At 42.3% G+C, this 17,392-nt stretch overlaps 1 long non-coding RNA gene and 1 gene segment (V, D, J or C); one reads left to right on the forward strand and one right to left on the reverse strand.

The window, feature by feature from the left end:
- LOC112628818 overlaps window positions 1–17,392 on the reverse strand; it is a 1,133,279-nt gene that overhangs the window by 1,043,891 nt on the left and 71,996 nt on the right.
- On the forward strand, window positions 8,400–15,226 carry LOC112628847. Its single transcript, XR_003120486.1, has 3 exons — window positions 8,400–8,685; window positions 11,627–11,632; window positions 15,216–15,226. It is a non-coding gene; the product is annotated as an uncharacterized LOC112628847 (long non-coding RNA).

Genomic DNA, 17,392 nt, shown 5'->3' on the forward strand with positions numbered 1-17,392 from the left:
GCGAGACTCCGTCTCAAAAAAAAAAAAAAAAAAAAAAGAAAATGAATAACGACACTTGAAACATTGCCAACTCCTCAAAATTCGCATGTATGAACTCTGATTATTTCTATATATTTTAGGTGAACACCAAATACAGAAAAATCACACACAGGTGTCATAAGAGTTGTGTGCTTTGGCAGACCTCACAAGGTATGTCTCACCCTGCCCTGGAGTTTTCTCAGGGTACCACACTCCTCAGTGGTGACAATCACAGGAGCAGATAATGGGGATAACTCTGAGCTGATATGAGGTCTTGGATGCATTGCACAAATGCTGTGTTCTGTAAGTATTTTTTTTTCTGTAAAATGTACCATTAAAGACTATATTAAATGTATATCGGGCAGATAAGTAAAATTAAATAAGATAGTGACTTCTAAGTGTTAATTCATGCATAATTACATAATATAACATTATGTTTTCCTGAAGGATAGTATTCCTGCTCATCTCATCTAGGATCTTCTCTGGGACCTGTCCTCTCCTCAGGCATCCCATCCCAGAGCTTGCTATATGGTGACCCTGTGGCTCTGGGAGAGAACAGACAGTCCCAGTATCCATATGTGTTTCTATTTGGTGTTGAGGACTGAACACAAATGACTCACCTTCGAATTTGGGCTGAGCTGGGGTTTTCTTGTTGCTATTTTAAAAGATGATTCCTGGAGACCTGAAGATATTTATTGTGGATGTATACGAGTGAGAGAAACAGTAGATATGTGTGTCAGCTTCTGATCGCTGTGTCTCTGTGTTTCCAGGTGTCCGGTGTGAGGTGCAGCTGGTGGAGATTTCAGGAGGCTTGGTAAAGCCTTGGGTGTCCCTGAGACTCTCCTGTGGTGCCTCTGGGTTCAGTTTCAGTAGCTACTACATGGACTCGGTCCACCAGGCTTCAGGGAAGGGGCTAGAGTGGGTCTCATGAATTAGTAGTGATGGAACTAGCACATACTATGCAGATGCCATGAAGGGTTGATTCACCATCTCCAGAGACAATTCCAAGAAGTCCCTTTATCTGCAAATAAACTGTGAGATCTGAGGACGTTGCTGTGTATTAATGTCTTAGAGACAAAGTGAGGGGAGATCAGTGTGAGCCCAGACACACACGTCCTGCAAGAACACATGTAGGAAATCAGCTGCAGAGGGCGCTCAGAACCCATTGATCAGAGTCAACCACAGAGACAGGTGCAGATGGAGCTTAAGGATGTGTTTCCTTCAGTGTTTGGAATTTCTTCTTCATCTGACAATTTCCCCAGAGAATCCCCCTAATTTCACAGTTCTGTGACTACCAATGCCACCTACAATTTTTTAATCATTGTAATTGATATGGTTTGTTTCTGTGTCCCCAACCAAATCTCATCTTGACTTGTACTCCCATGATTTCCATGTGTGGTGGGAGGGACTTGGTGGGAGAAAACTGAATCACAGGGGCAAGTCTATTCCATGCTGTTCTTGTGATAGTGAATAAGTCTCATGAGATCCGATTTTTTAATGAAAAAGAGTAGTTTCTCTGCAAAAGATCTCTTGTCTGCCACCATGTGAGACATAGATTTAACTTTCCACTGCGATAGTGAGGCCTCCCCAGCCAAGTGGAAATGTAAGTCAATTGTATCTCTTCCTTGTGCATATTTCCCAGTCTCAGGTATGTCTTTATCCGCAGCATGAATATGGGCTGATACAGTAAATTGGTACCAGGAGTGGGGTCCTGCTGAAAAGATACTCAAAAATGTGGACACGACCCTGGAACTGGGTAACAGGCAGAGGTTGGAACACTTTGGAAGGCTCAGAAAATACAAGAAAATGTGGGGCAGTTTGGAAATTCCTAGAGACTTGTTGAATAACATTTTTCAAAATACTGATAATGATACGTACAATGAAATCCAGGATGAGGTGGTCTCAGATGGAGATGAGGAACTTTTTGGGAACTGGAGCAAATGTTACTCTTGTTATGTTTTAGCAAAGAGACTGTTGGCATTTTGCCCTTGCCCTAAAGATTTGTGGAACTTTGAACTTGAGAAAGATGTTTTAGGTTATCTAGTGGAAGAAATTTCTAAGCAGGAAAACATTCAATAATTGACTTGTGTGCTGTTAAATACATTCAGTTTCATAAGGAAAGCAGACCATGAATAGTAGAAAAATTTGCAACCTGATAATGCAATAGAAAGAAAATACCATTTACTAAGGAGAAATTCAAGCTGGTGCAAAAATTTGCTTAAGTAACGAGGAACTGAATGTTAATCCTCAAAGACAATGAGAAAAATGTCTCTGTGTCATGTCAGAGGACTTTACCACAGCCCCTCAGCCCAGAGACCTAGGAGGAAAAAGTGGTGTTGTTGGGCAGGCCCAGTGTCCCCACGCTGTGTGCAGCCTAGGCAGCTTCCACATAGTGTTGAGACTGCCAGTGCACAGAAGTCCAAAATTTAGGGTTTGGGAACCTCTGCCTAGATCTCAGAGGATGTATGGAAAAGTCTGGATGTCCAGGCAGAAGTTCGCTCCAGGTGCAGGGTTCTCATGGAGAACCTCTGCTAGGGCAGTGTGGAAGGGAAATGTGGGGTGGGAGCCCCCACACAGAGTCCCTACTGGGGCACCACCTACTGGAGCTGTGAGAAGAGGGCCACCATCCTCCTGACCCCAGAATGGTAGATCTACCATGAGCTTGCACCATGCACATTATCTATTCCCTGTGTTGTCTAATTCTGGAATTCCCGTAGCATAGAATCACAATTGGCAAGCTGCGCTCCTTTGTGGAACTTCATCATCAACTAGAGGAACTTCACATCAACTAGACAGTGCTGACATGCAGTTTCTTTAATTTTTAGTATTATTCACTTTATTACTTCTAAAGCTATTTAGCAGCTTTTTTGACCTGCTTTATTAAGTGAAATGGTTTTATGCATTTATACAGACATCAGATATTTTCTGTATAGTCTGCATTCCATGTTGGGATCCTTAATCTCTTATTTACTTTTAATTTTTTATAAAGTAAGATCTAGACTTCCTGCTGTACATTGTGTGGAATTTGACAAATTTATGACATCACATATCTACCACTGCAGTATTACATGTGATAATTTTGTCATCCTTTAAAGTCTTCTGTTTTTTACACATTCTAGCCTTCTACCCAAATTCCTAGCAAATACAAATTTTTTTTACTTTGTTTAATGTTTGGCCTTCTCCAGATTATCAGATAAATTAAATAATATATTGTGTAGCTTTATCAGACTGGTTTATTTTACCTAAAAATATGTATTTAAGTTTCATTCATGTGCTTTCATGATTTGATAGCTGTTCTTTATAATGGCAAAATTATTCCATTATGTGAATGTACCAGATTGTTTATTCACCTACAGACGAACTTTTTGAATGTTTATAGTTTTGGGAAAATATAAATGAAGCTATTGTAATTACTCATGTGTGCTTTTCTTTGTGGACATACTTTTAAAGTCAGTTAGATAAACACTTAAAAGCATGATTGCTGGATTGCATAGTCCAAGTGTGTTAGAATTTGACTAAAATTGCCTCCTAGTAGTTCTGTGAAGTGGGGGGCACTCAGCCGACTCTGTCTCCTTGTGGGAGGAATCCCAGTGCTCAGGGTGGGGCCTCCTGGGTCGATAGAGGCCCAGCTCCCTCTCAAGCCTCTGGGACAGCAGCACTTCTGCTCTGGATGCACACTAGGAAGCAGATGCCCCAGATGTGCATTGCCCAGGACCACAGAGATGCTCAGGACTCAGGTAGGAAGGGGCTCACTGAGGAGTAGATGTGGACTAGACAAGGAGGGGAGCCTCTGGACAAATCCTGGGTCCTCCTTTAGCTGAACCATATCAAACCATCGGGAGACCTTCCACTACATTTGGGTGACCCATGTCCTGAACTTTCCAAACTCTAACACAGTAAACTTGGTGAATTTAGCTGGAAGTGTGAAAAAACTGAAATGAAAAGGACTCAAGTTGATTCTGTAACAATTGATCCTTTTCCAGGGAACATCCCAACAATATTGATAATAATAATGTTAATGTCAAAATCCACATACTATCAACATGATGGAAGTGTGTCTCATGGTATAATAAATTCATTTACTTGAAAATTGTGTTCACACCAATCTTTTCCCACAGAAAATCCCACTTTCTCTTCTCACACAGTCAATTTCAGCAGCCTGATCCTCAGAGTTGGAAGCACCGTGTCCTCAGGGTATAGGAGGGGAAATCACTAGCATGGCCCTGGAGTCCTGGTGCCAGATCCTTCTCCATCTTTTTGGGAATCAAATGCGAATATTCTGTATCAATTAGAATAACTTTATACATAAATTATGATTCAGTTTACAAGAATATTACCTCACACACATACACACATAGGTTTTTAATATTTGTTTGTTGTCTTTTCCATAATAATCTCTTATAGTGTTTTACATTTATTTAATGTATTGGTTTTATTTTAATTTCATGTCGGTTTCCTCATTCCTTCCTCTTTGTATTGCATTTCCCTATAACTATCACCTATTTTATATACTTTGCAATGTAAAGCTCCTGGTGCAGGCAGCAGGGGGAGGAGAAGGAAATGGGTCACACTCCTGACCCTCCCTGTACAGCCGCAGGTTCCCAAACACAGAGGTCCCTGCTCTGCACCTTCCCTGGGGACAGCTTTCTTATTGGTGGGTCCTGTGTTTAATTAATGAGAGTTTCTGTTTCAGGGGTGCCAACCCAGGTACAGCTACTGGATCCACTGCAGGAGTGGAAATAAGCTTCCAAAACACAGTATCACCCGAGAGACAACGGAGTTCATCCCTGTACTGCCATGTGAATTCCAGATTCCTGAGCAGAGCCCCAGAATCATAAAAACTTATCATATGTGTCCTGTGCTGTGGGTATTCTGTGTCCCTGCATGTTCAGCTATGTGTGTGGTGCCACTTACACTTAATGAGATGAGATTCCTGCTGCTTCTATCAGGTCACTGGTGGTGTCTGAAGCTACTTCTGGTTTCTGCTTTAATATGTAAAGAGCATGTCAATCATCACCCACATTCTTACAATAATATAAGCCTGGAAAACTGATTGTCAATGATTTCTTATATGAGTTGAAGAAATGAAATTGCAGGGAAAACCTGGACCCCAAAGCTAGAAAGACATTACAATAGTGATCACCAGTCTGATGGAACAAACTTTTTGTGGCAATAAGATACCAAATTGTAAACAAGACCTAAGGTCACACCGGGCAAGGATTAAGTCACTCATCCCTACAGTTAAATAAAACAGAAAAAATGTTGTAACTTCCACAGGGTTTTTCTGTTTCTGTAACAGTTAAACAAGCACTGGTCCTGAGATAAGCAATATTAAAACATTGCAGCTCATGGAACTCCAGGCATCGGGTAGCTGTGCCCCTGTTCCACAGCCACAAATAGAGCATTGATTGGACAAGAGACTGATTTCTGTAACTTTCTCTGAGAAGAAACCACTGACCATGGACTTGTCCTGGCCAATTCCTGGAGGCTGTGCACTGTGTGTCTTTCTGTCCCTGCACAAAGCCCTTTTGATGTGCAGGGCCCAACTGCAATTCATTGAGTTCTTAAGTCTTCACCCCAACGCAAACCTGAAATGCATGTAGCGTGTGTGTTTGCTTATTACACATGGAGCCTGCACATCTTGTGAATATCCATAGCTCCTTCTATAGCCTGCTGAGTGTGTCCACTTGGCCAATCCATTTGTTTGAATTCATTTCTCATCTCTCCCTCTCTTGAAGTGTCTGCTCACAGTCTCTGTGGGAGGCTTTGCTTCTCAACCTGTTAAGATGGCTGCCCTGCAGTATCAACCCTTTACCAGAAATAAAGTCTCCTTTCTAAATATAAATTGGGTGATTCTTTGGTTAGCAGCACAAACTGGCGGGAATAGTTCCATGGTAATTTCATAAATGTCTGGAGGACAGATGTGGACAGGGTTAGGGTAAGATCTCCTGGGGACCACACACCCCACACTGTTATGGAATTCCCTCCAGAAACGTCTGGGTCCTCAAGATGACAATCCAAATAAATTGTCTCATGGCTCTGTCATCAGGAGAACTATTCTCTGACAAATATGCTCAGATCTTCCTCCAGACAGACTCTACAGAGAAAAAATACTTTTCAAGATCTTTATTCTATGTGAGCGGAAGGGATTAATTTCCGTCCCAGACAGCTTCATCTGAGCCTCCCTGTGTCATGGAAATGGGGTACAATTAATAAAACAACTGGGATAAGACTCAAGAAAATTATTTGTGGATGCTGCATCCAGGAGTGGGAGTACAGGATGGAGGAAAATCTGCTGTACCACTGGAGACAGCTTGTAAATGGTGAAACTTGGAGAAAGAACAGCAAGAAACCATTGGAATTCAATTTCAAGAATATATACTGCTCCCCTACCCAATAATCACCTCCTCAACAACATGATTAATCTGGATTAGAGAGAAAAGTGTGGCAATGCACAGACTCTGTCCAAGGACTAGAACTTAGGGAAACCAAAGACAGTGGGAGAGAACAAGTCAAGGAGAGTGAAGCGATTTAAAGCCTCTGAGACCAGCAGCTTCAGGACCAAGGTCACGACCCTCTCCCTCAGTGGCCCTAGATCTGCATCTCGTGGGGCATCTGCAGGGTTCCCAGGTGAGAATGGGCAAAAACAAGGAGAAGACACATTCCCAATCTCTGGTAGTACTGAGCTTGTTTTAGCTCTGTTTGAAAAAAAAAAAAAAAAACAATAAAACAAAAACAACAGCAACAACAACAAACATAACAGGACTAGGGTCAGAGTTGGAAGCACTTCTCTTTGGCAAGACACTAGGAAGGAGGGCAAATTTGAGGCTCGTTACTGTGCAAATATGCCACTGTGTGTATGTGTGTCTGTGTCTGTGTGTGTGTGTGTGGTGGGGGACTTTGAGACATAGGGTCTGNGTCTGTGTCTGTGTGTGTGTGTGTGGTGGGGGACTTTGAGACATAGGATCTGTGTGTATGTGTGTCTGTGTCTGTGTGTGTGTGCTGGGGGACTTTGAGACATAGGGTCTGTGTGTGTGTGTGTCTGTGTCTGTGTGTGTGTGGTGGGGGACTTTGAGATATAGGGTCTGTGTGTAAAGTAATAATCTGACGTAATCTTCAACCAGAGAATCATAAAAAACAGGCTGCCCCAAATTTGTCATCAGTTCCGTGACTTCTCACGTGTCTGGACCGTGTCAGTGCATCTGGAGCTCCAGGGAAGGGGCTCCCTGGTGGCTTTAGTGATTCCTGGCTTGCCGTGCTGAGGTCTCCCTGTAGATTATGTTGGGATTTCTAAGGCCTATTTTCTATTCTAAGAGGTGTTGTGAGAAGTAATCGCTGTCGCTGAAGGAGCATTATGAGCCAGGGCACAGCCACTTCTTACTAGGCTTGAGATGCTGGGAGAAGAATTCTCTGTAAGACCAGACGGGAACTTCCATGCAGGGCGGAAGCTGAGCTTCAGTGGGTTTTGGGATGCACCCTGCACAGGATCCAGCCCTCGAGCAGGAATATGGGATACTGGGGAGGGGTTTCCTCTTAGGGACTGGATATTCCTTATTTCAAAGCAATGATGACATAAAAGTTAAATAAATATTTAGCAAGTACTGATGTGTTAAATAAATAAATATTTAGCAAGTACTGATGTGTTAGATAAATAAATATTTAGCAAGTACTGATGTGTACACATACAAGCATTCTCTTGTATATGTAGTCTATACCTACTTCAAAAATTAATGTAAACCACCTTTAAAAGAAGAAATGTCTAGACCCTTCAAATGTATTTATAGTCAGGAATTGAGGGGTGGTTTTATTAACTCAGTGGGTGTTACTATCGAGAGACACACTCATCCCAGAAGTTAGATGGGCAGAGGGCAAGGCTCAGGGAAAGTTCACCTTGACAGTGAGCCACAGGAATAAGGAATCACATTGAGGACCATGTCCTGTGAGATTCTGGGTTTCTGTAAGACAAGTTCTGTCTTCATCGACATCTGAGCATGTCGGAGAACAAATATCATTAACCAATGATCATGGCATGGAGCTCTGTATCCCGCTGTGGCGTGGTCCACGTGTCACCTATCTTCTTCCTCAGGGTGGGGTGGCTTGAGTTATGAAATACCTGCCTCATGAATATGCAAATGCACTGGTGTCTACCGAGGTAAATACAGATCTGTCCTTGTCCAGAGAGCATCACACAACAACCACATCCCTGCCCTACAGAAGCCCCAGAGCACAGCACCTCACCATGGACTGGACCTGGAGGCTCCTCCTCTTGGTGGCAGCAGGTACAGGTAAGAGAATCCTCAGTTCCAGGGCTGATGAGGGGACTGGGTCCGGTCAAGTGAGATCTCATACACTCCTGTGTGCTCTCCACAGGCGCCCACTCCCAGGTGCAGCTGGTGCAGTCTGGGGCTGAGGTGAAGAAGCCTGGGTCCTCAGTGAAGGCCTCCTGCAAGGCTTCCGGATACACCTTCACTGACTACTACATGCACTAGGTGCGACAGGCCCCTGGACAAGGGCTTGAGTGGATGGGAGAAATCAACCCAAAAACTGGTGGCACAAACTATGCACAGAAGTTCCAGGGCAGAGTCACTATGACCAGAGACACATCGACAAGCACAGCCTACATGGAGCTGAGCAGCCTGAGATCTGAGGACACGGCCGTGTATTACTGTACGAGAGACACAGTGTGAAAACCACATCCTGAGAGTGTCAGAAACCCTGAGGGAGGAGGCAGCTGTGCTGGGGCTGAGAAGATGACAGGATTTATGAGGTTTAAAAGTGTTTAGAAAATGGGTTAAGTAATTGACGAAAAGAAGCAATAGAAAGACGTATACACTCTAATTATATAGGAAATATTATTTTCAACTTTCACCCTGTAAGTAGCATTCATGGAGTGGGAAAGGCGGCCATCAATCAGGCTGGTGCAAACATTCCCATGGAGGCTTTGTGGGGACATACATTTTAAAACTGAATGGATACATCACTTGGAGCAGGATTACTTGATCACAAGGTAAGACTAAATATAATTTCTAAGAAGTGGCCGACATTTCTTCCTAAATGTCTTTGCCACTCCCTTTACATTGCATTTATTTGAAAGCCCTTTTTAAGCTCACAGCAAAGTTGAGTAGAAGAAACAGAGTTCCCACGTACTCCTGCCCAAGACATGCACAGCCTTCTCCATGATCAACACCCTGCACTGAAGTAACAAATAACTTGCAACGGATGAACCCACATGGACACATTCATTGTTTCCTTTTCTGGTGGTCCCTGGTGTAACAAGCCTAAGCTACCTTGATGTACCCCAGGTTCTTCAAGTGGGTCACTGGGAATTACGCCAGGTAGAGGGAAAGCGGGCGGGGCCATTGCTCTTTGCACTCTTTCCTCAAGCATCCATAAAATGTACATTGACTTGGAGCTCCTGTTTCTCCGGGTTTTATAGGCCCCTTCCCCTAGGGTAAGGTTTCCAAGTGTTTACAGCTGGGGTCCGCAATCCCCACGCTGTGGATCCGTTAAGGTGTGTGTTGTGTTAGGAACCAGGTCGCACAGCAGCAGTTGAGTGCAGGCGAGCGAGCATCACTGCCTGAGCTCCGCCTCCCGTCAGATCAGCTGCACATTAGATTATCCTACGAGCCAAATTCTATTGAGAACTGCCCATGCAAGGAATCTAGGCTGAGCGCTCCCTATGGGAATCTAATGCCTGATGATTGCAGGTGGAGCAGGTTCATCCCGTAACCACTCGCCACCCTCATCCATGGAAAAATTGTCTTCCACGAAACGGTTCCCTGACGTCAAAAAGGTTGGGGACACTGGTGTAGAGGCAGGTCTGTGCCTCGGAAAGCCAGCAGCTTCTGGTGAATCCCATAAATAATGACCTTTAATGAGAAATGGAGACTTGGGTCAGGAGGGACTTCGTGAATAATTCCCTTCAGCTGCATTCTAAACATGATAAGCTCTTTTCTGGATAAAGCCCCTTGTGCAGAAAATGCAAACACATGCATGGGATCCAGGCAGGAACAACAGCTTCCTTTACAACGTGGTTGGGCACCTGGAAGGAGATCTCAGGGTTGGCCACTGTATCCTTTGCTGGCTGCACTTTAGCCAGAGGCCTGAGTCTCACTGGTCTTGCAGCGGGAGAGCCTCACAGGGGTCACAGGTTACAAAAACGCCTGTCATCCTCCAGCTGAGCAAGCCCATCGCGCGCTTGTCAGTGTCAACCCCATGAGGGGCGCACTCGGGCAGGTGACAAGATGCTCACAAACCTCCTCCCACCAAGTATCCACCGCCACACACTCAACTGCAACCCATGCTCCAGAAAGGGACAGGGGCCTGCAGGGATAAACAGAACGGAAGTATTTTCTTACCTGGGAAAGACACTGCCAAATACCACATGTTTCAGGAAGGTTAACTCATAATTGTTCAGGAAGTGACTGAAGGACAGTGGTGGGTGAGGTGACGGGACAGCTTCTGGGCTGCACATGAGGAGGGCTCCCTCCCCACGCAAGCTTATTCTCCAGGAGCTGCACCAGGAACTCATAGAGGATCAGGAAGGATTCTGAGAACATTCTTCTGTGGTGCTGCCTAAAGGGGGAACATAAATTATAAAAAAGTAATCAATTCTAAACAAAGTATCACATTTGTTATCACACTAGGCACGTCCACCTCTGTCCTGGAGCTGGTTCAGGGAGTAATTGGGGCCAGCGATGAGGAGCACAGGCTCGGGTATCAGGACTTACTCATCCCAGACATGAGCTCTTAGACACATACTTAGCATGTGTACATGGAGAAACCATTGGTTCTGACAAAACATAATTTGCACAAATATGTACATATAAAATAGGGTGATCATTTCACAGCGTTTATCACAGCATAATTTTACAATGAGACAGTATATTTTCCAAACATCATCATTGTCACTAAACTACTGCAAGGCACAGTCATCTCATCTGGGGACCGTCTTCTTCTCAGGCGTCCCACCCCAGTGCTTGCCATATAGTAGGAGACATGCAAATACCGTCCTCCCTCTGCTGATGAAAACCAGCCCAGCCCTGACCCTGCAGCTCTGGGAGAGGAGCCCCAGCCCTGGGATTCCCAGGAGTTTCCACTTGGTGACCAGCACTGAACACAGACCACCAACCATGGAGTCTGGGCTGAGCTGGGTTTTCCTTGTTGCTATTTTAAAAGGTAATTCATGGTGAACTAGAGACACTGAGTGTGAGTGGACGTGAGTGAGAGAAACAGTGGCTATGGGTGGCAGTTTCTGATGCGGGTGTCTCTGTGTTTGCAGGTGTCCAGTGTGAGGTGCAGCTGGTGGAGTCTGGGGGAGGCTTGGTCCAGCCTGGCGGGTCCCTGAGACTCTCCTGTGCAGCCTCTGGATTCACCTTCAGTAACCACTACATGCACTGGGTCCGCCAGCCTCCAGGGAAGGGGCCAGAGTGGGCAGGTTTCATTAGAAACAAAGCTAATGGTGGGACAGCAGAATACGCCGCGTCTGTGAAAGGCAGATTCACCATCTCCAGAGATGATTCCAAAAGCATCGCCAGTCTGCAAATGAGCAGCCTGAACACCGAGGACACGGCCGTGTATTACTGTACTAGAGACACAGTGAGGGGAGGTCAGTGTGAGCCCAGACACAAACCCCCCTGCAGGGGCGCGCGGGGCCAGCAGGGGGCGCTCGGGACCCACTGAGGACGGGACAGGTCCCAGGAGCCGGTGCAGGGGGAGGTTTCCTTTCTCATTAGCTGGAGAAGTCAGGTTTGTGTTTGCCGGACTCTGGAGAATTCTAGGCTGTGACATTTTATTACTTGTGTTTATTATGAATTTATTATTGTTAGTATTTAAATTTTAGTAATTTAAAAATTATATATATACATAAGTATACACTTTAATGAAATAAACATTCCTAATTATTTGCCCCGATTCCTCCAGAGTTTTATTAACATTTGTTGACATCAGCAGCTACAAAGCTATAGGGACATAAATTTATAACCATAGAAAGATGTATAGTCCAGGCGCGGTGGCTCACGCGTGTAATCCCAGCACCTTGGAAACCCTAGGGGGACGTTTCACTTGAGGCCAGGAGTTCGAGACCAGCCTGGGCAACATAGTGAAACTCCGTCTCTACTAAAAATGCAAAACTTATCTGGGCGTATTGGCGCGCGCCTTCAATCCCAGCTACTCGGTAGGCTGAAGCAGGGGAATCACTTGAACACAGAAGGCAGAGATTGCAGTGAGCTAAAATGGCACCACTGCACTCCAGCCTGGGCAACAGAGCAAAATTCAGTCTCAAAAAAATTAAGAAGAAAGAAAGAAAGAAAAATGTGTAAATACACAGACATATGCATATATGTGTAGGAATTCATAATAAACTTTGCAATAAATTAATTCTAAAAATATGTCCTAAAAATAAAACTTATTGATGAGTTAAACGTAAATTATTAGAGTATTTGATAATTGATTTTCGTTATTTTTAATTATTTACATCAATTAATTTATATTTGTTCATTTAACTACTGTTCAATAATGGTCATTTCAAATGTGGTTGTCACAATAAATGATAAGAATTTGAAATGATAAATGATAACTATCTTAATCATTTCTTAATTATCTTAGTTATTCCATATTGTATTCACAAGTCATAACATTGCTTATTACCTGGTAAATATAAACAACCATAATTTGTGAATTTAAAATTTTTTATTTTAATTTTTAAAAATTTATTCCAGATCATTATCTTTTTCTTCAGTTCCAGATCTCATTTGATCGTCTCGAAGGACCATCTGCACCCCTGTCTCCTGAAGACTTCTGGGAGTGGCTGCAGGATGGGCAAAAGCGGACACCTCATGTGAGTCCATATGACCTGGAGCCTCCCTCTCCTTGGGTTAGGCCATCTCCTCAGGATCACAGGCTAGTACTGGAGGTAAAACCTCTAAATGTATTTTTTCCAGCTACCAAGTCATAGGACAATAGCAGAAGCATCCTTGGGGCAGAGAACCATAATGCCACAGTGCTAGCAGGAGTACATTTGTCCAAGGGAGTTCCAGGGTTTATTAAAATTATGATAATTTTAATGTAAGAATATAATTCTTCTAAACTTATGTGGAAGATTATGGGAAGTTATAACAATGCCATGCTTTAGTATCAGCCATGCATCACAGAATCACTTTATAATAGTTCCTTTCATGGGTGTACTTCACTCAATTCATGCAACCCCTGGCAGGTTAGAGGCTAAAACTACAAAATACAAAAGTTTTTAATCATCTGAAAGGGCTGTAGCCTTTTCTCAAGGAATTATTTCAAGACATGGAGAACAGATAGATGATAAATAAAATACATTCACATCCCCGTAAGGAAAGTTTACCTAAATGTGTCCAAAGGGCCCTGCGACTTGGTTTCCGTCTAGGTCCCAATGTTAGGGTTCTCCCAGGATTTTGTGGCTAGCTGGGTCACACCTCCTCAAGAATTAACCTCTGCTATTCCCTCAATTTGTTTATTTAATCTGATAACCAGTTTGTCTATAAACTGTAGAGTTGAAATGCAACAAATATTCATTTGAAATAATCTGGCACAAATTATCTAAACAAAGTTGATAATGATGTTTTCTCATTCATTTGTATTTAAGATCAGAGGCTAAGCCTTGATATTTTTGATAACATCTGTGGCTCTCTCAGCAGTTTTCTCTTCTGAGGATATGATATGGTGTGGCAGTTTTCTTAGCTTTAGTGTTACCTCTTTTTGCGTTGACTTCCATCTTTATACTTGCCCGGAATCTGGGATATAGGAGTTCCTCTAAGAGTTCCCTAACGTGTCCTTTTTTTTTTGCCGGGTTTTCCAGAACATATTAAGAAATAAAGCGTATTCAATTAAGGAAAGAAGAAGTCAAATTGTAGCTGTTTGCAGATGACATGATTGTATAGTTAGAAAACCCCATCGTGTCAGCCCAAAATCTCCTTAAGGTGATAAACAACTTCAGCAAAGTCTCAGGATACAAAATCATTGTGCAAAAATCACAAGCATTCCTATACACCAATAACAGACAAACAGACAGCAAATCATGAGTGAACTCCCATTCACAATAGCTTAAAATAGAATAAAATACCTAGGAATCCAACTTACAAGGGATGTGAAGGACCTCCTCAAGGAGAACTACAAACCACTGCTCAATGAAATAAAAGAGGACACAAACAAATGGAAGAACATTCCAGGCTCATGGATAGGAAGAATAAATATTGTGAAAACGGCCATACTGCCCAAGGTAATTTATAGATTCAATGCCATCCCCATCAAGCTACCAATGACTTTCTTCACAAAATTCGAAAAAAAAAAAAAACTACTTTAAAGTTCATATGGAACCAAAAAGGAGCCCATATTGCCAAGACAATCGTAAGCCAAAAGAACAAAGCTCGAGGCATCATGCTACCTGACTTCAAACTATACTACAAGACTACAGTAACCAAAACAGCATGGTACTGGTACTAAAACAGAGATATAGACCAGTGGAACAGGATAGAGCCCTTGGAAGTAATACCATACATCTACAACCATCTGATCTTTGACAAACTTGACAAAAACAAAAAATGGGGAAAGGATTCCCTATTTAATAAATGGTGCTGGGAAAACTGGCTCACCATATGTAGAAAGCTGAAACTGGATGCCTTCCTTACACCTTATACAAAAATTAATTCAAGATGGATTAAAGACTTAAATGTTAGACCTAAAACCATAAAAACCCTAGAAGAAAACCTAGGGAATACCATTCAGGACATAGGCATGGGCAAGGACTTCATGACTAAAACGCTAAAAGCAGTGGCAACAAAAGCCAAAATTGACAAATGGGATCTAATTAAACTAAAGAGTTTCTGCACCACAAAAGAAACTATCATCAGATTGAACAGGCAACTTACAGAATGGGAGAAAATTTTTACAATCTACCCATCTGACAAAGGGCTAAGATTGAGAATCTACAAAGAACTTAAATTTACAAGAAAAAATCAAACAACCCCATCAAAAAGTGGGCAAAGCGTATGAATGTATGAACAGACACTTCTCAAAAGAAGACATTTATGCAGCCAACATACACATGAAAAAATGCTCATTATCATTGGCAATCAGAGAAATACAAATCAAAACCACATTGAGATACCATCTCACACCAGTTAGAATGGTGATCATTAAAAAGTCAGGAAACAACAGGTGCTGGAGAGGATGTGGAGAAATAGGAATGCTTTTACATTGTTGATGGGACTGTAAATTACTTCAACCATTGTGGAAGACAGTGTGGTGATTCCTCAGGGATCTAGAACTAGAAATATCAATTGACCCAGTCATCCTATTACTGGGCATATACCCAAAGAATGATAAATCATGCTGCTATAAAGACACATGCACACGTATGTTTATTGCGGCACTATTCACAATAGCAAAGACTTGGAACCAACCCAAATGTCCATCAGTGACAGACTGGATTAAGAAAATGTGGCACATATACACCATGGAATACTATGCAGCCATAAAGAGGATGAGTTCATGTCCTTTGTAGGGACATGGATAAAGCTAGAAACCATCATTTTGAGCATGCTATCGCAAGAACAGAAAACCAAACACCGCATGTTCTCACTCATAGTTGGGAATTGAACAATGAGATCACTTGGACACAGGAAGGGGAACATCACACACCGGGGCCTGTTGTGGGGTGGGGGAGGGGAAGGGATAGTATTGGGAGATATGTAATGTATCTAATATAAATGACGAGTTAACGGGTGCAGAACACCCATTGGCACATGTATACATATGTTACAAACCTGCACGTTGTGTACATGTACCCTGGAACTTAAAGTATAATTTTAAAACAGATGTCATATTCAACTGACAATTGTAAAATTGGTTGAAGGCAATAGAATAAAGGGATGTTTTCTGACCTGTCATGGGTCCATATTGTGATCCTGAGTCTGGGTGTCAGCTTTCCAGGGTTTCTGAACTTCCTCCAGATGAGATGTCCATCTGTGTCTTCTTGCTCTTTTCCCTGGGGAGAGTCCTCTTGTTTTCCCCAGTTGTTCCCTCCCACAGCTCCAGTGTTCTATTATGGTGTTATCACCTTCCAGATTTGCTGAACTGACCTGGAGATTAAGGCTCTGATTCAGTAAGAAAGGGGGAGGTACTTCTCAAAGGAACTTAGGTGAAGACCTCTTTTCCCATCTCAGTTCCTAAGGGATTGCCTGAGTGCCCCTAAGATACTGGTTTTGGTGGCTTGCCCTTGCAGAGTAATTTCTTAGTTCTGCAATGGGGATAAAGGAGGTGGGTCCAAATGCATTTCAGAGTGTAGGTTCTTTTTCTCTCTCAGACAGACACATTGGCAGAGAAAGATTTTTGTGACTTTCCCCATTATTGGAAAAAATGATTCAAGAGGATAGGAAAGCTCTTCAGTATGTGGTCCCTGAGAAATTCACACAATAGATTTACCACACTTGACTTCAAGCAATCCAATATATATGTGTGTTTTCATCTTGTAGTAGCCCACATTTTATATGCCAAACTCTGCCCCAGTTCAGCTCATACACTGGCCTTGTTACTGCCTACAAGAACTTGCCACTCCCTGGATTTCAGATTTGATGTTTCTCTTAAAACTTCAAGTATTTAAAATATTTTTTAAAATTTGCAAAACCCCATCTTCTCTGTTTATCTGTTATTGTTGATGCTGTTATTGTAAAAAAATAAGCAAAATACATTCTTCAACTATGTACATTTCAAAACTGAGTTGCAGATTTTGTTGGTAAGACCCAGAGTAATGAAAGAATGCAAATATTGTATAGCTGCTTAATAGAAAAACAAACTATGGTAAATTTATTCACTAAAATACTACCCATCATTTATAATAAATAAATGCCTGAGACACAGAACAACAAGGTAAAATAGCTAAGAATTTATGTTGAGTAAAATAAGCCAAACAAATAAGAATATATACGATGTAACTTCATTTTTATAAATTCTGATAAATAAAGATATATCTAAAAAAACATAATGAAGATTGGTGGTTGCCAGGGGAAATAATAGAAGAAGGGAAGGGGAGAGGAGGAGGAATACAGCAGAACAAGAGGAAATGTTGAGAAGAATTCACTTGTCCACTTTCTTGATAATGATGACAGTCACATCACGTTTATTAACTGTACATTTTAAATATATGAAGTTTATTATCTTTCAATTAAGCCACGTAGAATGTATTACAAGCAAACAAATGGAAATTTAGACAGGCATGGAATAATAGAAAGATACAAAAATATGTCAAATGTCACAAGTACCTGAAAATTAATGTGCCTGGCCCCTAGTTCTCTCCATATTTTCAGGTGAGAGCTGGAATGCGGCAACATCACACATGCTCTTATTA

The sequence above is a fragment of the Theropithecus gelada genome, chromosome 7b (genome assembly GCF_003255815.1).
Source record: "Theropithecus gelada isolate Dixy chromosome 7b, Tgel_1.0, whole genome shotgun sequence".
Classification (NCBI taxonomy): domain Eukaryota; kingdom Metazoa; phylum Chordata; class Mammalia; order Primates; family Cercopithecidae; genus Theropithecus; species Theropithecus gelada.